Below are 26,550 nucleotides of genomic sequence, written 5' to 3'. Positions count from 1 at the left end.
TCGGCTCAAGTCATGATCTCACGGTTTATGAGACTGAGCCCCAAGTCAGTCTCTGTGCTGACAGCATGGAGCCTGCTTGGGACTCTGTCTCCTCTGCCCCTCCCTGACTCATGCTTGTTCTCTGTCTCAAAATAAATAAATAAACATTTTTTTTAAAAAAAGGTGAAGGGAATGCACTGGCAGATCATTAAACAAAATAAGTGGCACTTTTGGCCTTGCTGAGAGAACTCATTTATGATGAGACAAATGTAAGAAAATGAATATATTTATGCATAAAGTCTGTCTCAGACATAGGATATTCAGCCTCAGATTCAGAAACAAAAGAAACATTTGCTAAAATAAAGTTGTTCTGTCCATTTCAATGGTTTCTAATGCAGCTAAGATGGCCATGTGGTTGCACCCAAAAAACGAGGTAAAGTTTGACCAAAATGTAAAAATACTGCTTCCACCATGAATAAGAGTTTGTGGGGAAATTTCTCACTGGTAGCTAGAGATGTGGAGGGCTTAGGCCTCATCTGTACCATCATAACCCAGGAAAAAATAAAACTTAAAAAGTGGGATACATATGGGTCTGAGCCATATCCCAGAGGACTTTTGAACACATAAAGATGGGCTTTATCCAGTTACCCAAGTCACAAGATTATGAATATGTACTTGGGATCATTTATAAATTCTCTGGATGGTGAAGACTTCTCTAGCAGAAAAGCTACTCCAAGCACTGAAATAACTACACAAATTGTTAGACAGTAATTTTCCCACCTGGGGGATACCATCCCTACTCCCTAGGTACTGGGACAGTCATAAAGGGACTTGGTAAGGTGTTCTCGTTTAATCAAAAATCTTATTGCTCTTACTCACCACAGTTTCCAAGAAAATTAGAGGTAAAATGCAGCTATCAAAAACTTTATATTGGGGTGGCAGTAGGAGGAGGTGTACAATGGTAGCTTTTTGGGGCACTTTGGCTTTTTTAGAACCGAGGGAATCTGGAAGGCAGCTGCCACTCCTAGACCTCTTCCCTCTGAGTTTGTGATTCTGAGGTCCAAGATGGACAGTGTGCAAGATGGACAGGTCCAAGATGTACAGGAGGCTCCCAGAGCATTGGCAGGGCAGTGGCCCAATTAATGGCCCAGAAACGCTACTGATTGGCCATCATTTCCAGGAATCTGGAAGTGGCCAAAGCCACTGGCCCTGGTGACCTTGGTGGAGATCTTTTGGTATTTAGCTATGATGCTGCCAAAAAACATGAGGTTCAAAATACATTTGAAGAGATGGAGAAAAACTTAGATCGAGTTTATTTCTTGGTAAATGCAGCTAGAATGAACAGGATAGCCTTTTAGCAAGAACAAAGCCTGAAGATATGACATCTCAGCTCATACTAATCTCTTGGGTTCCATGCTGACTTGTACTTTACAAAGCTGCCATGAAGACTATGATTCAACAACCAAGAAGGCCTCTTGTTAATATAGCACATATTTGGTTTAAAAGGCAACTCTGGCCAGTCTGTGCATAGCACTGGTAAAGGAGGATTAGTTGGATTTTCACATATTCTTACTAAAGGTAACAAGAAAGAAAATTAGAGTGAGTATTGTTGCACCAGGATTTGTTCACACAGATATGATGAAGTACTTGAACATATAAAGAAAAATATCTCTGTTGGGAGGTTTGGAAAACCTATTGGTGTGCACATGGTGTTGTGGGGTTTTTTTTGTTTTGTTTTTTGTTTTTGGGGGGGGTGGTTTGGAATCACCATATATGGCGCCTGGCTGGCTTAGTTGGTTGAGCATCTGACTCTTGATCTCAGGGTTGTGAGTTAGAATGGCCATATATTACAAATTCTGGTAGTGGATAGGGATTACAAGTCATGATATAATTTACAGTTTATTAAGTTACAATAATGATTAGAATCAAAGGCATACTTTGTTTGGCTTGTGATTTGGCAGTCATACCTACATGGATGATATTTGCTAATCAAACCCATTGATGCTTAAAAAAACAAAAATGGGGGTGCCTGGGTGGCTCAGGCAGTTAAGCATCTGACTTCAGCTCAGGTTGTGATCTCATAGTTTTTGAGTTCAAGCCCCGCATCAGGCTCTGTGCTGATGGTGCAGAGCCTGCTTGGGATTCTCTCTCTTTCCCTCTCTCTTTGCCCCTCCTCTGCTCTCTCTCTCAAAATAAATAAATAAACTTAAAACAAAGAATTGATGCTAAAATGTCTATTTCCATTTTTATATGACTATTTCTAAAAAGAACAATATGTGACCAATTGTGTTTTCTAAAGGGTATGTACCTTATTGTCTGTAGCAACAGTAGTATACATACATTTTCTAAGTAATTATAAGCAAGTATTAATTTATATATTTTCTCTCAAAATTATATAGTCTAGTTGTCTTGAGTTGTTTCATTGTATCGGGAAGTTCATTGTAACTTCTCTAGAAGTTAACCTTGTGGACCATTGCCAAAATAAAAGTGTTTACAGGGCATTGGTTGGTTGCCAATACTTTAGCAATCCTGCTAAAGTTAAATATTGTATTCCTTTTCCGTATGCCTTGGAAGATCAATTATACAGGTTGAAAAAAAAAAGTATCAGTATCAGTTAGACACAGATACTAATTTACAGTCTGGTTTCTTTGAGTTGCATTACTCCGTATTGAGCAGCTGGGCAAAATATCCCACAAATATAAGTGTGGTACAATTGACCCCTATAAAAATTTTCAATGATGATGAGGATTAACTTTTAAGGTTTTAATATCTGGTATAATAAAGAGCTGCATAGATCTCATCAACTTAGGAAATAGAAATATTTATTTATTTTTAATCCACAAAACACTCAGTAAAACAAACTACTTAAAAACAGTACAAGAAATAATGACATTTTTAAAATTAAGGGTATTTTTTATTAATAAATATAATAATGATTCCTAACCTAAAATTTTAGAAAGATAATAGCTAATTGCTTATGATCAGTCATAGATGATAATGTAAATAATGAATGAATTATTGAATAAATTAAATATCTTTACAAGGAACAGTTAAAGCATTAGTCTTAAGAGAAAATATTTGTCTGAGAATAAAGATAAAGACACAAACTGAATGTCAGGCAACACCTATTTTGCATTGAACTCTTTTGTGGGGAATAGTGTGATATTTAAATGTTGGGGCACCTGGGTGGCTCAGTCGGTTGAGCAACCAACTTCGGCTCAGGTCATGATCTCATGGTTTGTGGGTTCGAGCCCCGCGTTGGGCTCTGTGCTGACGGCTCAGAGCCTGGAGCCTGCTTCGGATTCTCTGTCTCCCTCTCTCTCTGCCCCTCCCCCGCTCATGCTCTGTCTCTCTCTCTCTATCTGTCAAAGTAAATAAACATTAAAAAAAAAATTTTAAAAAAATAAATGTCATTGGATTCGTGTTGATTTTTCTTATTTATCATTTTTAAATGTTTTTTTCAAATTTTTATTTAAATTCTAGTTGCTTAACATATAGTGTAATATTGGTTTCAGGAGTAGAATTTAGTGATTCATCACTTACATATAACATCCAATGCTCAACACAACAAGTGCCCTCCTTAATATCCATCACCCATCTAGCCCATCCCCCAGCACCTCCCCTCCATCAACCCTCAGTTTGTTCTCTATAGTTAAGAATCTCTTATAGTTTGCCAGCATCTCTTTTTGTTCCTTTCCCCTATTTTATCTGCTTTGTTTCTTAAATTCCATATATGAGTGAAGTCATATATTTATCTTTGACTGACTTATTTTGTGTCACATAATACACTCTAGCTCCATCTACAACATTGCAAATGGCAAGATTTCATTCTTTTTTATGGCTGATTAATATTCCATTGTATATACATACATACCACATCTTTCTTTATCCATTCACCAATTGATGGACATTTGTGCTCTTTCCATAATTTGGCTGTGGATGATAATGCTGCTATAAACATTGGGGTGTATGTGCCCCCTCGAATTGGTATTTTATATCCTTTGGATAAATACCTAGTAGTGCAATTGCTGAGTCATAGGGTAGTTCTATTCTTCACTTTTTGAGAAATCTCCATTCCATTTTCCACAGTGGCTGCACCAGTTTGCATTCCCACCAGCAGTGCAAAAATTTCCTCTTTTTCCACATCCTCGCCAATATCTGTTGTTGCCTGAGTTGTTCATTTTAGCCATTTTGACAGGTTATCAGGTGGTATCATAGTTTTGATTTGTATTTCCCTGATGATGAGTGATGTTGAACATCTTTTCATGTATCTGCTGGCCATCTGGATTTCATCTTTGGAAAAAGTGTCTTTATATGTCTTCTGCCCATTTCTTCACTGGATTATTTGGTTTTGGGTGTTGAATTTGGTAAGTTCTTTAAAGATTTTGGATACTAACCCTTTACCAGATATGTCATTTGCAAATATCTTCTCCCATTACATAGGCTGCCTTTGAAATTTGTTGATTGTTTCCTTTGTCGTGCAGATTTTTATCTTGATAAAGTCCCAGTAGTTCATTTTTGCTTTTGTTCCCCTTGCCTCCAGAGACATGTCTAGTAAGAAGTTGCTACTTCCAAGGTTAAAGAGGTTGCTGCCTGTGTTCTCCTCTAAGATTTTGATGGTTTGTTTTAAACATTTACTGCATTTTTATAGATTTATTAGAGCTGAACATTATTTTATTTAAACAGATTTAATTTATTTTATTTAAAATTTTTTTTTTACTGTTTATTTTTGAGAGAGAGAGAGAGAGAGAGCATGAGCCAGGGAGATGCAGGGAAAGAGACACAGAATCCACAGCAGGCTTCAGGCTCTGAGTTGTCAGCACAGAGCCTGACACAGGGCTCGAACCCACAAACTGTGAGATCATGACCTGAGCCAAAGTCAGACACTTACCTGACTGAGCCACTCAGGTACCCCTATTTAAACAAATTTGATTTTATAATGCAAGTCAATGCAAAAATATGAATAGTATATAATAAATAAATATAATGCAATAAAAATAATAAAAATAAAAAATAAGTCAAATCTAAGCTCTAAATTAAGGGGAAAAAACTGAAATTGGTCAAGTTCTCTGAAACTCTTGAACATCCCTGGCTGAGAATTTTACCCCTAGTGGCCATCAGGTCAGCCCGTTCTGAAACCCATGACTATAAACTTCTGGGACAATAACTAGAAGACCATGCACCTGTAAGTCTTAGCACACATCGCTGATTTGACCTTGCATCATACAGATCTAGCTAAGTGCTGTCAAAATGAAATTCAATAGTTACTCTTATCTTCCATGGGTGCAAGCTGGATTTTCAAAAATTTCACCTTTAGAACCTCTTCACTGCTTCAACCTAGGTACTAAGTATTCTGGAAAAGACACCAATTGGAAATCTTCTCTGGTACAATGCTGGAAAGGATCCTATGAAGGCATCTTAACAACAGATACTGTCATAAAACTACAAAGAGTTTATTCTGGATCCATGTGTCTATCTCCTATGCAAAAGAAGGTCATAGAAATTGATTTGATAGTAGAGGACAACTGGGAATATTATCTCAAACTGAGCCTTAAATTTACATCCAGATGAAGTAAACTACTTTATGGCTGACAGTAGCTACCCAAGTACTTTGAACCAAGCTGATGAATACTTGACGTAGACAGCTTCTACCCAAGATCACCATAACAAGACTAAATACCCAAAATCACTATTTTTCTCCCCTTACTTCCTTCTTTTTAAACTCTTTTTCTTTATGCTTTCCACTTCTGTGTCTAATCCTTATAGATACTGATTGATTTTTGTAAGTTAACCTTGTTGATACTTAATATACTATGAATTATGTTATGCTTTTTAACCTCTTTAAAACATGTTCCCATAAAGATCTTATGCTCATCATCATGATGATAACATTAAAACAGCTGGAAGTTCCTGTAAGAATATCATACTCTGCCTGCCTCAAGTATTTGTCAATGGGTTGCACAATAAGGAAATTTCATTTTATCTACATTTCTTTCTACCTTTGTTTCCCTCATCATTCCCCTGTGAACAATTTTAACCCTTAAATCTTTAAGGTTGCTGAAGGTGGAAGGTCTTCTTTTCTGTAACTTCTTCCTACTGAATAGGGGCATAGAGATGTCCCTGCCTATGGGTCAACATTGGTCACTTGGGGAAATTATATATAGTATATATTATATATATATATATATATATATATATATATATATATATAACATATATAAATATATAAAATGTATATTAACATGTTATATGTATGAGTTTATATATATATATATATATATATATATATATATATATTACAGAAGGCAGAGGAAGCCAATCCAAGAAACTTGAAGCCTGAACTTTCTTGATGAAGTGATGCTAGATAACAGAAATGCTTTAGATTATACACTAGGATGATAAGGCAATATTTGCTTGCTGGCTAAACGTCCTGTTAAAACTGGATAAATGAGAGTTCCTTACATAAAACTCAAGAAAAAGCCAACTGGTTATCCAAAATCTGACAAAATGTACCATAGGATCTTTTCACATGGCCTGAATTTGGCAAAGGGAAGAGTGCTTTGTAAATATTAGTTATGCATTTTCTACCTCTGTTTCTAATCAGTAGGGTTGTCAAATTATATATAAACAGGTTCTAAAATGCTGTAGCATACTTACATCTCATCAAACATCATGATCCTGAATCAAAAAGATTATAAAGCAATTCTTTTTTTTTTTAAACGTTTATTTATTTTTGAGACAGAGAGAGAGACAGAGCATGAACGGGGGAGGGGCAGAGGGAGGGGGAGACACAGAATCGGAAGCAGGCTCCAGGCTCTGAGCCATCAGCCCAGAGCCCGACACGGGGCTCGAACTCACAGACCGCGAGATCGTGACCTGAGTGAAGTCGGACGCTTAACCGACTGAGCCACCCAGGCGCCCCGATTATAAAGCAATTCTAATAAATACAACTTCTGAGAGATTGGTACCTATGATAGAGTGTGATGGCCCCAATTCTTCATGCTTCTCTGTGTCCTTAGCTTCTTCCATATATCCTCTTTGAAGCATGGGACCATAAGAAAAACATAAAGCTGAGAATGTAACAGGAACAAGAGAAAAACTCTGTCATCACAGCCCCAATCTATGCATAAGGTAAAACCAGAGAATTTTGAAGCCCGAGGTGTACTGAGAGTAACCATAGAAATAAGATAAACCAAACCAGGCTACTGCTTATATTGACTAAACTTCCAACCCTAAATGCCTAGTAGAAGAAGATGTTCCCATTCCTATTTCAGTGCAAATACCATTTACTTCAGCCTTTACTGAAAATACACCATGTCTGGATTTCAACCAGAAATTGCAAGACAAAAAGTCAAGAAAGAGCAAACTCCTTTCAAGAGACAGCGCAATGAACAAAGGCAGATTTAGATATGACTGGATGTTGTAAGTATCAGATAGGAAATTTTAAATAACTACAATTAATATGTTAAAGATTTATGGAAAAGTTGACAATATGCAAAAAAGATGAGGAATTTCAGCAAAGAAGTAAAAACTATAAGGAAGAATCAAATAGGAATTGAGAATAAAGCAAACATGGTTAAAACAAATGATGAATGCCTGAATAGGCTCATGAAGACTTGACACCAGGGGCATCTGGGTGGCTAGTTGGTTAAGTGACCAATTCTTAATTTCAGCTCAGGTCATGATTTCACAGTTAGTGAGACTGACCCCTATGTCAGGCTCTGCGTTATCAGCAGAATAGTCTGCTATCAGCACAGAGTCTGCTTGGGATTTTCTCTCCCCCCTGCTTGCACTGTCTCTCTCTCTTTCTCACTCTCTCAAAATAAACAAATAAACTTTCAAAAAAAAAACTTGACACCATGGAAGAAAGGATCAATCAACTGGAAAAGAGGTTAACAGAAATTACCCAAATCAAAACACAAACAGGAAAAAAAAAAAAAGAGGGCAATCCAAAAGCTGTGAGACAATATCAAACAGTCTAACACTATATAATATGAATCTCAGAAGGAGATGAGAGTGAGAAAGGGACATAAAAAATATTTGAAGAGAGAATGGCTGAGATTTTTATAGAAATAATGAAAGAAATAAACCACAGATGCAAGAAGCTTGTTGAATACTAAGCAAGATAAATACTGCCTTTCCTCAAAACCATCCATCTAAACACATCATATTCAAAGAGTCAAATACAAGAAGAAAGAGAGAGAGAGAGAGAGAGAGAGAGTATCTTAGAAGCCAGAGGGGAAAAAATACACAAGATAAAGGGAAAATAGGTAAGAATTACAGTAGATTCTCCTCAGAAACTATACAGGCCAAGAGACAATGGAACATTTTTAAAGTGCAGAAAGAACAGAACTCTCATGTCTGAATGCTATATATACCCAATGAAAATATCTTACAAAATTAAGGAGAAATATAAGCTTTTTCAGACAAACAAAAATTGAGGGAATTCATTACTAGCGGATCTACATTATAAGAAATGTTAAAGGAAGTTTTTAAGGTAGAAGAATTCTGATAGCAGACAGAAATTTGGATCAATACAAAAAATGAAAAGATGCCCAACATTATTTGCCACTAGAGAAAACAAAACAAAACCACAATGAGATACCATTGCACACCTATTAGAATGGCTGAAATTCTAAGAATCGGACAATAACAATTGCTGGTGAGGATGCAGTACAACTTACTCCCACACATTGTTGGTGGGAAAGCAAAACGGGGCAGCCACTTTGGGAAAGAGCTTGTCAGTTTCCTATAAAGGTAAACATATACTTACTATATGACCCAATAATCCTACTCCTAGGTGTTACCCAAATGAAATGAAAACTTACCTTTATTTGTATACAAGTGATTAAAGCCATTGTATTCATAATCACCAAACACTGGAAATCTCCTGTTTGCTCATCAACTGGGGAAAGGTCATAACCACATTGTGGTACATCAGTATAATGGAACACAACCCAGCTATAAAAAGGAATAAACTACTGGGGTGCCTGGGTGGCTTAGTCCTTTAAATATCTGACTCTTGATCTCAGCTCAGGTTTTGATCTCAGGGTCGTGAGCTCAAGCCCCACATTTGGCTCTGTGCTGGGCATGGAACCTACTTTAAAAAAAAAAAGGACTGAATTACTGATAAACACAACAGGGATGAATCTCAGATGCCTTATGCTGTATGCAAGAAGTCAGATTCAAAAGACATATGACATTGTGGCACCTGGGTGGCTCAGTCGGTTAAGCGGTCGACTTCGGCTCAGGTCATGATCTCACGGTTTGTGGGTTGGAGCCCCGTGTCAGGCTCTGTGCTGACAGCTCGTTGGAGCCTGGAGCCTGCTTCGGATTCTGTGTCTCCCTCTCTCTCTCTGCCCCTCCCCGACTCATGCTCTGTCTCTCAAAAATGAATAAATGTTAAAAAAATTTTTTTAAAGACATATGACATGTTAAAATAAGCAAAATTATAGGGAAATAAAATAAATCATGGGTTTCCAACAACTGAGAATTAGGAAAGGGGGTAATTTTTATGGGTGAGGGGATCTTTGTGCATCTTAATTGTGTGGGTGGTGGTAGCAGTGGTTACACAACTATGTGTGATTGTCACATCTCAGAGAACTGTATACTAATAAGAAAGAATTGTCCTGTGTATACATCACACCTCATTAAATATAAAACAAATAAATAAAACAAAAAAAATCTATTTGATACAATACTCAAAACTGATCTGAACCTAATATGGATAAGAAAGCCTTGATAATTTTCTTATCCTTTGAGTTCAACTTTTTATCCCTGAGTAAGGCAGGGCCACTAGAAAGTGCTTGTGAAAGAACAACTTTACAATCATTGCAACACTTGCCTGGCATTTATCAAATCTGAATGCTGTTCTAACCAGCCTAAGCTGATAAATGACTTTGATAAATAAGCTAATAAGTAAACTTTGAGCAGTGCACTAGAAAAGCTGATAACCAAGAGTCTGAATGACTTCTGTTAGGGTCACCCAACCTAATTCTTGGGCTACAGAACAAGATGGGCTTCACACAAAGATATACATCCATAGGGACTCCTCCCGGCCAATCCTCAGTACAAGCTGCAATCCATAATTGGCAAAACTATAATGAACCTCTCTTTTCTAGCATGTAAAATCCCTGATTTTTCCCCTTGGGGAACCAGTCAGTGAAATCCATAAATGCAGCACTCACATTTTAATAACAAAGTAGCCCTTCTTTCTTTAATAGCATAGCTGGATAGCCGCTACCCCAATCAGGAAATAGAACATAACTAGCACCCCAGAAGGGATGCTTTTGTCCAAACACTGTCCTGTTTCTCCTCCCTGAAAGTAACAACTATCATATGTCTAACACCATGGATTAGTTTTGCCTTTTTTGGAACTTCACAGAAATAGAATCATACTGAATCATATGGATAATTTTATTACTGGTTTCTTTCCCTCCACATTATGGCTGCAGGAATCCACGTTGCTGCATAAGTAGTTGTTCATTTTTTATTGCTATATGATATTCCACTGCATGAATATATCACACTATAATTATCTATGTGCTACTGCGGGACATTTGGGTTGTTTCTGGTTTGAAGTATTATAAACCATGCTGTAAGGAGCATTCTATTATATGCCTTTTAGATATATACCTTTTGAAGTATGGAATGTATTCCTAATTTAAAATTAAATTACATTTTGAAGTAATGAACAAATTCAATCAGTATTTCTTCATATTTCTTGTTGACAAATTGTGCAAATACACACTTGCATGTAAAAGTTTTTAGTGTTTGTTTATTTCTGTCTTTTGCCATTAGAATCCAGTTATTAAAATTATTCTGGGGTGTGCCTAGGTGGCTCAGTCAGGCATCTGACTTCGGCTCAGGTCATGATCTCCTGACAGTCGGGTCCATGAGTTTGAGTCCCGCATCGGGCTCTGTGCTGACACTGTGGAGCCTGGAGCCTGCTTTGGATTCTGCGTCTCACCCTCTCTCTGCCCCTCCCCACCCATGCTCTGTCTCTCTCAAAAAATAAATAAACATTAAAATAAATAAATAAATAAATAAATAAATAAATAAATAAACAAACCTATTGTGAAACATTAATATTTAGATGGATTAAGAATGTGGTCATGGGGGCGGGGCTCAGTGGCTCAGTTAAACATCCAACTCTTGATATTGGCTCAGATCATGATCTCACAGTTCACGAGACAGAGCCCTGTGTTGGGCTCCGCACTGACAGTGAGGAACCTGTTTGGGATTCTCTCCCTCTCCCTCTCTTTCTGCCCCACCCCCACTTATGCTCACATGCTATCCCTCTCTCTCAAATAAATAAATAAACATTAAAAAAAAGAGTATGGTAGGTCATAAAGGCAGCATTTTCTTTTTTCACTGATTTGTAAAGAATTCCTTTTTTTAATGTAAATTGCAAACAAAGCCAAAAGTGTTCTTTAGTGTTTTAATTGAAAAAGGAAATTAAAATTCCATTCAGAAGAATGCAGAGAATTATATCCTTTGAGAAGAAGAAAGGTTATATAATAGAATTCAGACACCCTCCCTGTGTTTTAATTTAGCTGACCTAATTTGTCTCTGAGATTTTACTTTAAAACCTGACTATAAACAACCTAATATTAGGCTGAATATTACAATTCAGTAGAACATTTAATGAGCTATACACATGTACACAAATTTACAAGACTCCATGGCTGTAATACACAGAAGTCATAAAACCATTAATGGCTTACAGTCTCCATTTCACTGTTAATGGATACTCTCAGCACCATTGTTAAACTAGTGTAAAAAGTATTTGAATACAAATGTGAGCAATGACACATTCGTTAACCTTTAAAACATGGATGTTTTTCCCGTGTCCACATCTACTTAGATCAGAACACTATTTACCTAAAGAAAATATAGATGCCTGATTGAATGCTCACAAAGATCCCCTACTCTGGTTACTTGGGAATATGGAGCCTCCAGAAAGAAGAACCAGTAGATAGGTCAAAAAGACAACTGAGTCATAGTTTTGGTTTTCCTGCTTATTGTGTGTATTTTTTAAAAAGTCAAATTTGTGAGGCAGCTGGGTGGCTCAGTTGGTTGAGTGTTGGACTCTTGATTTTGCCTCAAGTCATGATCCCAGGGTTGTGGGATCGAGCCCCAGATCGGACTTCGTGCTGAGTGTGGAGCCTACTTAGGATTCTCTCTCTCTCTCTCTCTCTCTCTCTCTCTCTCTCCCCCTCCCTCCTCCTAAAATAAAAAGGAAAAGAAAACTAAATCAAAAACTAAATAAAAATCAGATTTGTGAAGATGTATCCTGAAATAAAAACAATTTTTTTAATAGGGTAACACATGTTCCGGCATAGTGATATTCATGGGCCATCCTCTTCATGGCACTGCCTGGGCTTTGTGACACTCGTGACAGGGCCACTTTTACTGGCTTTAGGCTCTGCTGCCTGGCCTGGAAGGGGGGAGTTTTGCTTCCCTTCATGGGGGTGGGTACTCCATCCAGACCTTCCAGCACATCTCTCTCTGTCTGCCCCTGCTGCCCAATCCATCCACAAGATTGACCCTCTCGTAGATCCATAATTGCCTCGACCTCTGCCCAGCTCAGTGGAGTTCTTAACCCCCATGGGCACAGGTCTGAGTCCTAATACTCTGAGCCTCAGCCTCTCCATCTGTCACACACATGTTCAGTGTGCTTCACAGGGATACGGGGAGAATGAGAGGGAGTCATTTCTAAGAATCATTTTTAGTAACAGCACTGGATACAGGGGGTAGCCTTACATTTTGCCAATCAGCGCCTATTGACTTAAAAATATTTTAAAATCTAAAGAATTCTTACATGTGAATTCTTTTACACTATAAAAGTTAAGGGCCATATTTTCTTGAAGCTGTGGTGACAGTCTGTGACTAGAACTAAGGACAAGTGTGTTAATGTACATGTGGTCATTCTGCATCTCAAAGGTGGGGAGTAATCCTTGGTTTGGGGGCTGCAGCTGTGATGCCAAACTTTACCTCCTTTTTTCATCTGCCAAAGCCTGCTTGATGGCTTCTCAGTCTCTTTGAACTTCCCCGCACCAAAGTGGAGAACCCACAGCTGCTTTGTCCCAGCAGGTCTGGGCAGCGCTCCAGGTTGTTTTTCAAACCTGCCATACTTTCCTCTAGTGGGAAGAGATTCTTTTTCTTCTAACTCCTATGGGGCTTTCTCACTTCCCCGTCTCCCTTTGTGCCATTGGATTCCATGGTCTATCTCATCAAGAACAGCTGAGACTGAAGCTGTTGGCAAACCCCCTTTCCCCCTTTTCCCAACATACAACATACACATACAACTTTTCCCAACAATTTCCCAGCATCCCTTGCAGCTAGATGAGGCCATGCTGCCTCCACTTCTGTCTGACCCACAGTACTTGGTGTTCCTTCCCCGTGCTCAGGCTGGGTGCTGTCAGTGTCCCACTGACCTGACCCCAGACTGGGCTGTGAAATCTAGTTTGTAGTGTTAACTCACTAAAACGTGGGCATTTTGATGGTTATCACAGTTGGGCTACACTGACAAACTGCTCAACCAATCTTGGGGTCTTCTCGCCAACATTTGGAACTCCCTTGTGCCTTTATCCTTTTATACTTACCTGGGTAAACCTGAGCTAAATGGACCAGCATCTACCTGTCTTTATATACCAGCACTGTGGGGCACTGCCAGAGAGAAATCTCACCTTCAGCAGGGATGCCGCATGCCCCGCAAACCTAAGGTGCCCCCAAGTCAGCTCCCTCTACCACCCTCTGCTGTGACTATTTCAAGTCTTTGGTTTCCTGAAGCCCTTGATTCTCATTCTCCCTTCCTACTTCAAAGAAAAAGTTTCAGCCATTGGTTTGGGAACTTGCTCTGAGCCCCCCCCCCCCCATATCTGCGCCCACCCTTCCATCTTCTCCTTGTCCTGCCAGTGAGTCACACCCCAGCCCTTCCCAGGGCACTGGATCCCAGCCTCTGACCTCCACAGGGACACTGCCTTACCTCATGCCCTTTCTCTCCTGCATCTTCCACTCTCTTAGAGCCTGTTTTTGTGCTCTGGGCTCGGTATGATGAATTCTCTATAAGCAGAGCCTACTTCAATAGTAAACACACACACAGCGGCCTTAATGCCTCAAACACCGCTTACAGAGCAGCTGCTGAGTACTTTCAATCTAGCCAAAATGCAAATATTGCTCAACTATCCTGGTCTCCTTCTCTCTCTCTCTCTCTTAACTAACTGTTGTGCTCCCCCTAGATGAAAAGGTTCTCTCTAAAAGGGGTGACACAGATCATTCGCTGTGGGGGGCACACAACATGGGTTGCTACCACTTGCTTTCCTGCTGGGGATAATGGAGACCCTCCAGGGAACACTTACACCCCTCCGACTCCCTCCTCATGGGAGGAAACTGGATTGCGCTATAAAAAGCTGCCATTAAAGGCGTAGAGTCTGTGGGGAACTGCGCTGACAGGCCGCGGGAGCGCCGGCTGAGCATAGTCTGTCTCCCTGAGCAGCACAGGCCCGACCCGCAGCCATTCCTGGCACAGGCGCCCTCCGTTCCTCTAACAGGATGGGTAAGCGCATCACGGGATCTGTTCCGAACGTCTAAATGTTCAAGCGATGACCCATCTGCATTTTGCAAAGCCTAGGCGTGTGCATTTAAGAAACGCCGGGAATGTGTTTCAATCCTCTTTAGAGAGAAAACAGAAGCTGTTTATACACTTGGATGTCTAATCGGCATTTCAGACGTAACACGTCGAACCCGAAATTGTCTTTCTCCTTTCTCTCCAGCCGGCTCCATCTCCCCCAGGGTGTCAGCGGTGCAGGCCAAAAATTCAGCCTGACTGGCCTCTGGTTCTCGCTCACCCGACATCCCACCCATCGCGATATTGTTGGCTTGACTTTCCAGCTACGCCCGCCCGCACCACTTCTGCCCCCTCCCGCCCGACTGTGGCCCCAAGAGCCACCATTTTTCCTCCGGTGGCCATCTTGTTTCCACTCTTGTCTCGTCGCTTCTGCTCGCCACAGGAAAGCTAGGCCGTTTGCATCATGAAACTCTGATTGCACTGTCCCTGCTGAAAACGGCCCTCTAGCCCTTCTGGAATCAGATCTGAAGTCCTCTGGGTGCCGAGCCTAGCGGGTGGCCAGGTGTGCCCCCCAGTCTGCTGCCCTGCGAGCTCTGTCCCCAGCCTCCTTGCTGCTTCCCTTCCCCCCAGTTTTATTGCACGATCGTTAATATAATAACATGGTGTGAATGGAAGGTGTAAAACACGATGGTTTCAAGTGCACAGTGAGAATGGTGGCCACATTAAGCTTGGTCGTGATCACCTTATGTTCCTTGCTGCTTCTTGAGCCTGCCAGGCAAACTCCTGTCTCAGAACTTTTGCACTGGCTGTGCCCTCCGCAGGGAAAAGCTCTTCCCTGGGTAGTAAGCCAGTAGAATGGCCCTTGCTTGATGTCAGTATTAGTTGGCTAAGGCTGCAGGAAACACAAACTGGGTGGTTTAAAGCTGGGTGACTGTGAGGGAACCAGATTCCCTCAAGGTTCTGGAGCCGGAAGTCCAAAATCAAGGGGTCAAACCAGGCCAAGATCTCTCTCAAGGCTCAAGGCAAGAATCTGTTCTACATTTTCCCTTAGCTTCTGGGGTCCCCAACAGAATGCTGGCTTGTAGATGAGTCACCCAATCTCTGCTTCCATTGTCACCTGGAGTTTACCCTTTACATCGGTGTACCTTCTCCTTTTCTTATAAGGACACCAGTCATGTTGGATTAGGGGACCCCCTCCCCCAATCAGTATGACCTCAGCTACATCTACAAAGACCTTATTTCCAAATAAAGTCAGATTCACAGGTACTAGGGGTTAGGATTTCAACACATCTTTTTAAGGGACACAAGGTAACTTGTAACTACATCCTGTCTACGTAGAATACTGATTTGCTCTATCATCTCTGCCTGCTTTTTTTCCCCTATGGCATTTTCCACTGTCTAAAAATAATGCATTTGGCTGTCCCAAAGGACAATGGCAGCTGTTGAAATTCGACTCTCTCCACCCATGTTCCTAAAAATTGTACAGATGAGCAAGGAGAGAAAACCAAACCACCCATTGCTCATGTCTATGGCACACCTAAGGGGCAGGCGAAGAAGAAAATAGCAAAAACTAAGCGCAAACGTGAAGCAAGATTGCACCATCCCAAAATATGGTAGAAGAAAAAGGTGTCATTTATTTAAGAAAGTGCCCTTCACTCTGGCAACAGAAGAGGGAGCAATTGATCTGCAAAACCAGGTAGACTGCGCATACCCCGTGATCTGCTATTGCTGGTCCAGGAAAAAGGAACCTAGCAGCCATGCAAAGTAATGATAAAAATAAAAGCAAAAATGAGAACCCAAACTTTTGGCCACTTCGGAAAGCAGTTTGGCAGTTCCTCAAAAAATTAAACATGGAGTTACCACATAACCCAGAAATTCCGCTTCTAGGAATAGACCCAAGAGAAATGAAAATGTGTCCCTACAAAAACTTGTACATGAATGTTCATAGCAATATTATTTTTATAATACCCCCAAAGTGGAAGCAACTTAGATGCTCATCAACTGATGAGTGGATAAACAAAATGGGGTATATCCACACACAGAAGACCGTAAATAGGAAGGAAATGCCGATTCATGAACATGGATGGACCTTGAAAACCCCATGCTAAGTGAGAAAAGCCAGTCACAAAGGACTACATATTATGATGCCATTAATACGAAATGTTTCGACTCCAGAGACGAAAAGTAGATTAGTGGTGGCCATGGGCTGGGCCAGAAGGGGAATGGGTAGCAGGTGCTAATGGGTGTAGGTTAATTTTGAGGGTGAAGAAAATGTTTGGGATCAGATAGTGGTGAAAGTTGCACAAATCTGTGAATATACTCACACCCACTGAAGAGAATACCCTAAAAGTGAATTTTATGATATGTGAATTTTATCTTAATAAATAATGTATAAGAAGAAACATCGAAAAAAAATTATCAATTAAAAAAAAGCTGGGGCAGATAAAAACCCACGCACACAAATGTAGCTGCTGTGCCGGTTTTGAGGTCATTCCAAACCTGCTTCGTGTACACTGTTTTATGATGAGACCCTGTTTCTAGACATGAGGTACAGGAAAAAAAAGGATTAAGTAGCAATTTCTGTAATAGTAAAAGTTTATATGGTAGGTCAAGTACCTATTTCACATTTCATCCTTTACATTTCCAGGAACCAAAATCTTAAATGGTTATATATTTGCCCCAGTAACTTAATTTCTAGGAATTTACCTCAGGAATATATAGAAGACACTTTCATAAAACAGAAAAAAATGTACTCAATTCGTTGAATCATGACCTGCCCACATGAATGAATCTTGTGAGGAACACTGGAGTCTAGAAGCATATTTAATATCAGGGGCGTCTGGGGGGCTCAGGCGGTTAAGCGTCTGACTCTTGGTTTCAACTCAGGTCATGATCTCATGGTTCATGGGTTTGAGCCCCACATCAGGCTCTGTACTGACAGTGTGGAGCCTGCTTGGGATTGTCTCTTTCCCTCTATGCACCTCCCCTGCTCGGTCACTCTCTCTCTCAAATAAACATTTTTAAAAATAGAAGCAGATTTAGTATCAGGGGAAATTCTTGAAGTCACAAAGTGGGAAAATGTGGGCTAATAAGCAATATAGTCATTATGATCTCATGTCATAAAAATGGGCATTAAAAAACTCAGTGTAAATAGACTAAAATATTAACCATGGTATCTGAAGGAAGTGGATTCACACACTGTAATTTTTTTTGTTTACATTTTTATTCAAAGTGTCATATTTTGAAGTCAGAAAAATAAGTGTTTTTTTGAGACAAAAAAAAAATTGCCCAGTATACTTGGGTGGATTTCAGGATGAACTTGCTGGAATCAGGATGCCAGGTACCAGCCAGCCTGGTATGCAGGGTGGCTGCAGAGGGAGGGCTGCAGGAAGTGGAGGCACCACCCGGGTACCCTGCTGTCCATGTGTGCAGGCGCTTCCCTCCCTCGGGTGAGCCGGCCCCAGGGCTCAGGCTCCTCGCTCTCCAGTTAATGAAACAGCTTTACACACACACACGCACACACACTCATACTCTTACACACATTTACACACTCACACACATATATACACTCATACACTCCATCACACGCATTCTCACACACACGTGCACGCTTTCTCTTGTACATACAACTCCTTTCTGTCACAGGCACACACTTTTGCACTCACACACATACACATATCCTCTCACCCACTCTCTTACACATGCATACATTCTCTCATACTTTCACACACATTCTCACACATTCACGTTTATACACAAACATCTGCGCAATCACTCATGCTCATCCACCCCCACCCCCACTCCTCACCCCCACCCCCCAGCCTCACCCCCACTCCTCACGCCCACCCCCCAGCCTCACCCCCACTCAAACCCCCACCCTCCAGTGCCACCCCCACAGAAGGGCACCCGCTGCTTTTTCACTGGCGCCCAAAGCAGAGTTAAGTTGCCTGCGAACAAACCAGTGTTGAGGCTCGAGACACTTTTCACTAGAACTACTTCAGGAGGAAAACTTGGATCTTAAGGAACTTGCTCATCGCGTGCAAGGCTGACCCAGAGGCCTGTCTGGTTCCTGTCAGGCTCCTCGCGGAGGAGATGAAGGCTGCTCACTGCCTTGCTCGGCTCAAGGAGGGCCCAGAGCAGCCCGTTTCAGGTCTTCTAGAAACTTCCTCAGAAGGGCCTTGGGAAGCAGAGATCTAGTCACTTCCCCATGTACGTCCCATTTTGAATGATATGCTGATTTCAGCGCTCCCCATCATTCATCCCCGTCCCCCACTGCCAAAAGTAAGAAAGTGCTAGCCTGGAAATCGCTGCCTGGAAGAGGCAAGGAGCGGAGTCCTTGGGGCACCTGTCACTCCAGCCCAGCCCGGGGTTCACCGAAAGCTTTTGCCACATCGAGGCAGAGCTTCCAGATGCCACTGACTGCAAAGCCACGTCAGCTCTGCTGTCAAGATAAAGGACTTGATTGCATCTCTCATTTGTGTTGAACTTGAGCGACACGCAGATTTTGAATATCTCATTTTGCAGCAATTTTAATCTGGGCTAAATGCAGCCTGTGGAATTCACCTTCAAGACAGAGCCACAATGGGGGCCTGAGGCTGGGGGGAGAGGACGGCAGTGGGATTGGCAGGCAGGGGAGAGGCGACGTGGGTGACAGGAAAAAAGTGCTGAGTCCCTGGACAGGGCACCAGGGCCAGACTTGCTCTGCTAGAAGTGCAGTGACCCTCGAGCAGGCCGCGTGAAGACTTTAGTTGGGAGCACAGAACGGGGGTTCCAGCATCCATTCCCAGCCACCGGTTTGTTTGGGGATGACCTACTGAGTCAAGTCTTTGGGGAGACTAGGTATTTGTGGACAAGGACCAGCCCTTTGAGGTGGCATGTACTCTGACCCACACTACCACCACTTTACGAACTTGCTGGACTGGGTTTACTCATTCAAGGCTCTGTGGAACTTCTGCGATAGTAAAAGCCACACTGAATCACGACACTCTGAAAAAGATTTATGGGGCTCAGAGTTTATAAGACTAGGGAGTCCTCTTAAAGAAAAAGAATATAGGGGCGCCTGGGTGGCTCAGTCGGTTAAGCGTCCGACTTCGGCTCGGGTCATGATCTCACGGTCCGTGAGTTCGAGCCCCGCGTCGGGCTCTGTGCTGACAGCTCAGAGCCTGGAGCCTGTTTCGGATTCTGTGTCTCCCTCTCTCTGACCCTCCCCCATTCATGCTCTGTCTCTCTCTGTCTCAAAAATAAATAAACGTTAAAAAAAAAAAAAAAGAAAGAAAAAGAATATAGGGGGCGCCTGGGTGGCTCAGTCCATTAAGCATTCGATTCTTGGTTTGGGCTCAGGTCTTATACTCATAGTTCATGGGTTCAAGCCCTGCGTAGGGCTCTGCACTGACAGCATAACTCCTGCTTGGGATTCTCTCTCTCCCTCTCTCTCTCTCTCAAAATAAATAGAGTTGAAAGAATACAAAATGATGACACAAAATTACTGGGGCCCTCCTCGGGGGTCCAGGGAAGGGTTCTGCAAGGCAAGGACTTTTGTCTCCCAGGCCCAGAGGACACTCAGCAGCCCAAGGCCTCACAACCATGGAAGACTAAGATGGGAAGCTGTTCTCCATTTATCAATAAGGCAGCTTTTGTTTGATTTGCTGCTCCGACATTTCAAATTTCACCAGGTAGAAAGACACTCCTTTTAACATAAAAGCTGGCTCCAGATATGAGTCCCCTCATGCACCCTGGGGTCCTTGTGGGCTCTCTGTTTGGACAGGTGACCCCAACGAGCCTCCCAGCTTCTGAGGCCATGAGGCTGTGGCCCCCTTCAAAGGCAGCATTTGGTGTCCCAGAGGAGCCCCATCTTCCTCGAATGCCACCCACAGTGGCATCAGCTTTGGCAGTGGATGCAGCACCCACCATGGCTTTGTGAGGTTCTGAGGAGACCTCACCACAGCATTCGTGCGGCCTCAAGTGTTTCTTTTAAGGTCCTGCTCTTCTGAAGAAGTCAGTCATAAGCTTTTCAAAGGGTCCTTAACCACCCCATAAAGTTCAAAGATTTCCAGGTGAAAATTTAAGAAAAACACTGCTGCCTTCTTTTTGTTTCCCCTTCTTAAAAATCAAATCAAATCTGGGAAATTCCAGTTATCCAGGATGACTGGAGTTTTTTAGCCACTGGAACACTGAGGTTGATCAGAAGTTACCACACGTGGCCCACAGGTGCCATTTTGTGAAGGCTTATCATTAAGTGCATGCTTTCACAGGCAGAATTGGGGGTAGGTTGACCTGCAAGTTTGTCCCATTTCCTGGGACATGGGGACCCAGGTCCAGTTGCTGTGTGTATGTTCAGAGAATTCGGCTATGACTGTTTTGCTCTAATGGAATCTGGAAAAACCAGCATGCATGGCCACTTACCTCACTCCCCTGTGGGCCAGGCAGTAGGCTCACTTAGGAAATGGTGTCATGGCTCCCTGCTGGCCTGGCTCTCAGAGGTGGTGTCCTGGGCTGTAGGCTGCCTGGGTGTCAGCCCTGGGTAAAAAGCATGGAAGTTGAAGGAGAAACTTCAACTCACTCAGGGGCCTGCGACACTGGATAAGACCAAGGGGGCCAAGAAAGCCCTCTCCCTCACCTGCCTGTCCCCACCCCAGAGTCAGCAAATGCTCCCCTGTTCTCCCTGCTGGGCTGAGCAAAGTTTTAATCAGATTTTTCTTTCTTCTAAGTCCCCATGAGATGGACTGCTTTGAGGGATTAAGAATTTTGAGGAATGGAAGGAAGAAGAAAAGAAGGGACAGTTTTTCCTCTCAGCATATAAATATATGTAAATCTTTCAAATGAAAAACAAGACAGGCAAGGGAGGCATGAGGAGAAGGAGGAAGAGAGAGAGGGGGACCCTGTCACTGGACACCCCTCCCTGCACTTCCTGCCCCTTCCCGCCCCTCACAGAGACCCCCGGGAATGGCCTCCATCCCGAGGCCAAACCCCTCACAATTCCTGTCCCCTGCTCTGCTCCGCTGGCCTCCTCCATGGCTGTCACCTCCTCCATGCTCCTTCTCCTCCTCCCACACGGCCTCCTTCTTGGCTCTTCAGTAGTTGGAGGTCTTTCGCAGCCTACCCTGAGTTCACCCAACCCCTCGGGGCTCCTCAAATGCCATCTGTCTAGAGAGGGCCACACCCTTATGTCCACCCTGGCCTCACCTGGCCACTGGGCACTCAGGTTGCCTCAGCTCCAACACCTCCCCAAGTCTCCCCCAGGCCCTTCTCTCTTGGTCAGGAGTGTGTCTCAGGGTCTCCAGCCCGATTACTGCAAGGCTCCTATCACATATGACCCAGGAGCCCTTGACAACTCCCCATTCTCACTGTGTCCTCAGTATCACCCCTTCCTGCACCCCTCCCAGGGTCTGTCTCCTGGTTGTTGGCTCACCTCCCATGAGCCACCCTACAGATACCTCTGGACCCCCCACCTCTGCTCCCTTATTAAGCCCTGTGGGTTCTGCTCCCAGGAGCTCTCCTTTAATTCCCCAGTCCTGTCCCCCTCTCCTGGGGTTATTCTCCACCCCTCTCTTCATTTCCCACAGACCCTCTTCTCTGGCCACCCCAAATCACGTCCCCTCCATGTCCTGCCCTGGTAGCTGGTGTCGAGGGGGTTTTATGGGCTGCTCTGGGCCTGGTTCAGATGTGGACGCAGTGGTGGTGGAGAGATTTTCCATCCCATGTGGCAGGCAGAGGGTTCCTGGCTGTCACCCCCACCTCCCCGTGAGTACGTACTAATTAGATCCCAAAGGGCACTGCTGGGCCGGCCGGTGTGTGCTTTTGATGGATTTTGCCTGGTGGCCCTCCTATGTAGTGGTCCTCCTTCTCCCTAGAAGAGGGTTTTTCAGTACAGCAAATAAGAAGTAGTGGGTTTCTTTCTCTAGCCAGGGAAGATCATGGAACACACAGGAAATGCCAGACTCCGGGTGACCCTGAGCTGTTTGTGTTAAGATAAGTCCTGCTCCTTCATCTGAGGTGTTAAAAGTTGAGATGTTCTGGCCCAGAATCCATAAGCCAGGTTATATAGTGTTTGGGGAATGAGTGATCATGGGGGCTCCATGGAGGAGGTGAAATTCAGGAGGCAGGCAGGGTGGCAGGGGAAGACAGGGAGAGGTGAGGGTAGGTTCAGGCTGTGGACACATCGCAGAGGGCCACAATCACAGCCAGCCAGTTGGAAGACCTTATGGGAAGCTTCCCAAGGGAGCCCTGGACCGGTGGACGTGCTCTGGAGGTGGTTTGCACTTGGTTTGGTTTGGAGGTTGGGTGATGGCTGCGGACCCAGGGTACCGCCTAGCCAGCAGGTGAGTCATCCAGAGTTCCTGCAGCAAAAACAGGGGCTGAGGCAAGGTGATGGCTGAACGCCGGTCCCCTGGAGAGACAAGAGGTTGCAGGGACCCTGGAAGAGTAGCTTCATCGGGGGCTGCTGTTCTGGCAGAACTCCTGCCATTTGCCAGATCAGCATTTGCAGCAGGTGGGGGCAGTGAATGCTGCCATAAGGTAAACGCTCCCAGATTAAATATCCACTGTGCTGTGGGAGTAATTGCATACTCAGGTGGCTGAGGACTCATGCCCTTACCTATGCTAGTGACCCTCCTGGGTGGTGGACCCTCAGGGAGGAGGAAAAATTAAAGCTTATTAGAGGAATGACAAGTCACTGATAAACCTTGTGTATGTCTCCACATCAGAACCCTCAAGAAGAGACTGGGGAGAAGAGTTGATTCCCAAGCCCAGAGTTTTGGGTGGCCATTGGGTTTCGTGTCCAGTTGCTTGGAGCTCAGTGATATCCAACCCCCAAAGAGGAAAGGACTGTCCTGCAGAACATTCAAGGGATGCTTCAGTCACAGCTGGATCTAGGTGTTCAAATGGTATTATTGGAGCTCTGCTTCCTTGTTCACTAGGTATTAGATTTGTTTTTAGACAAGGATGGGTCCTGGCATAACTACAGAGAAGAGAGCAGCCGCTCTCTCCTGGTGTCTATGCTGTCGCTAAAGGGGCCTTGCACTGGCTTGGGGAAGGATCTCAAGCAGGCTGCAGGAAGAGCTCACTGTCACCACATTTATCTGACTCCTTAGGAAACAAGGCATGTGAGAATTCTATAAAGTCAACTGAGCTCTGAACCCTTTCGTTCTTAGGCCTGCTCTTACGATGCTCTCTAGATGTTTCTCATAGAGCACAGCCCACTGATATGAATTATCTCATCACATCTACCCATCATCGATCTCCACGCGGTTCAGCAGTGTGCTCAGGGCTTGGATGGGGACAAGGGGAGATATTTGTCATGTCTTTCTGTCCCTCTCCAGGAACCTGTCCCTTTCCTGTATTCTCATTGCTCCAAGTTTGTAAACAAAGAAACAGCCACTCGAAAAAGACACTTGAACTTATTAAACCAATGTACATTTCCCCACGGGCTGAGGGAACCATTCACTAAATGGTTGGGGCAAAAAGCTAAAGAAATCTACAAGCCCAGTTGTGGTGCGAGAAAAAAACTTACATGCTCTCTCTTTCAGAAGGAATGTCAAGGAATCAGAAACATGGAGTTTCTCCTTTAACACTAAAAGCCAGCCTTCACCAGTAAGTCAGCATGCTAGCTGGCTGTGTTTAACAAACAAAATGTATTTGAAACACATTTTCCCTCTCAAATTTGAACTTACTGTTTTGTAACTTTCTGCTCTGCAAAGAGAAGGAAAAAGCCCTCCTTGTTCCTGAAAATGGTGAGTTCCTACATCTCGGCTTTGTTGGTGACAGAATGAAGACGGTAAGTCCCACTCACCGAAGGCCAGGCTGTGGCATGCCATAGGCACAAGGGAGTCCCCTCTTCCAGTAGGGGGACACCGCTTTGTCAGATTCCTTGAAGTCTGGAAACTAGAACTGATGAATGGCAGGCTTGCTTCAGGGAGAATTTTTGGGGCAACCTCAAAGTGACAGGTTTTGCAGAGGGGAAACCTATTTCTTGGGCAGTTGGGAGCCTGGATGGTCCCTCCACAGGACTGGGGGATGCTGCTGGTTCCAGACTACCCCTCCCGACACCTAGCCCTGGCAAGCTGCTGGGTGGGGGTGGGGGGGCTGGTGCCTGTGCCCCTTTATGTGATTTTTGCGAGAGGCCAGCAGACAGGCACTGCTACATCGTGAGGTCCCCACACAGCCAGCATGACCACAAATCTGGAAGTGAGGTCTTTGGCTTACACAGTCATGGAGTGCAAGTATGTGTCCCCCTAAATTCATATGCAGAAGCTCATAACCTTCAATCTGATGGAACTAGGAGGTGGGGTTTCGAGGAGGTGATTATTGTCCCCAGAGAGAATGGGATTAGGGTCCCCAGAGAGTCCCCCTGCCCCTCCACCCAGTGAGGCTACAATGAAAAGATGGCCATCTATAAACCAAGAAACAGGCTCTCATCAGAACCAGCCATATTGGTACCCTGTTCCAGCCTCCAGAACTGTGAGAACTATGTTTCTGTGGCTTAAAGACCCTCCCCCCCCCCAACGCAGTCTATGATAATTTGTTACAACAGCCCAACTAAGACAGCCAGGGTTACCCCTTTCTATTCTTATCCTTTACCCAATGATAAAAATGAACCATCCTTGTTAGGAAAAAATGTAAAATTTATAGGCATTTATTAAGAGCCCCTAAAGGTACCTGGGTGGCTCAGTGGGTTGAGTGTCTAACTCTTGATTTTGGCTCAGGTCTTGATCTCATGGAAGTGAGATGGAGCACCATGTTGGGCTCTGAGCTGGATATGGAGTCTGCTTGGGACTCTCTCCCTTTCCCTCTGCCCCTCCCCTGCTCACGCATGTGCACACACACTCAAGCTCTGTCTCTCTCCCTCTTTCTGTATCTCTCAAAAAGAGAAAGAGAGAGAGAGAACCCTTATAATATCTGCCGCCTCTCCAGTCCCAGAGATGAGCTTTGGTAAGTTTGATATATACTCCTCAAGAATCTTTTCTATGCCAATACGTATACATCACAGATAGATACGTCCATTTAACAATATAGACTTGAGGATGGTATATTTAATTTTTTGTGATTTTTACCACAATAAAAAAGGTCAGGTCAGTTGTAAAGAAAGAAAGACACTACATTTTCTTGCAAAACAAAACAGAACAAAAGAATGGATATGTTATAACAATAACATTTGCTGAAGATTGACCATGTGCTTCCTGTGGATTTATTCATTTAAACAGCAGTGATCCTACTGGCTCTGATTTAGCCCGGGTGGTCACAGCACAGTGCCACAGGCTGTGGGCATTTTCTCACAGCTCTGGAAGCTGGGGGGGTCTAAGTCAAGGCGGCAGCAGGGCTGCATACTGGTGAGGGCTCCCTCTGTGGACGCCCACCTTCTCACGGGGCTCAAGTGATCTCTCCTTTGTTCCAGCACGCTGGGGGATCTGAGGGGAGAGAGCTCTAGAGAGTGTGAACACAAGCGTCGCTGTGTCTCTCCTTGTGAGGGCACTAACCCCATCACGGGGCCTCCCCCTTGTGACCTCCTCTACCCCTAATCACCTCTCAAAGGCCCACCTCTGAATACCAGCCCATTGCAGGTGAGGGTGGCATGGAATGAAATTGGGGAGGACACAGCCCACAGCAGGCTCCATGCTGTCACCATTCCTGTCCTAGAGATGGGGAGGTGGAAGCACAGAGTCGAAGCCCCTCCCCACCCCATGACAGGTGCCGGGGTGCGCAGAGGAGCGGGCTCACCTGGGAACACGGCTCCCCGCCACACAGAGCCTCTGAGTTCATCATTTCTTGGTTTCTCTCTGTCAGCTCCAGCAGTCTTGCGTGTCTGCATTGTTCACTGTGACCATATCACAGCCAGGCTGGGTTTCCAGCCATTTGTCCCCTATTTCCATATTCATGGAGAGTGGATCCTTTCTAGCTTCTCCCCCTACTCCCGCCCACCCTGTTACAAAGAGCGCCACAGCCAACATCCTTGTAGATCTGACTTTGCACGCTTGTTTTTCTGGGACATAAATTTTTAGCAGCAG

The 26,550-nt window shown here is 43.6% G+C and overlaps 1 pseudogene; it reads left to right on the top strand.

Moving 5' to 3' along the window:
• Positions 1 to 382: 382 nt before the first annotated feature.
• On the top strand, positions 383 to 14,614 carry LOC122222508 (annotated as a pseudogene).
• Positions 14,615 to 26,550: the final 11,936 nt, after the last annotated feature.

The sequence above is a fragment of the Panthera leo genome, chromosome B3 (assembly GCF_018350215.1).
Source record: "Panthera leo isolate Ple1 chromosome B3, P.leo_Ple1_pat1.1, whole genome shotgun sequence".
NCBI lineage: Eukaryota > Metazoa > Chordata > Mammalia > Carnivora > Felidae > Panthera > Panthera leo.
The sequence above is the reverse complement of the archived record's forward strand: the minus strand, read 5'-3'. Positions and strand labels throughout refer to the sequence as shown.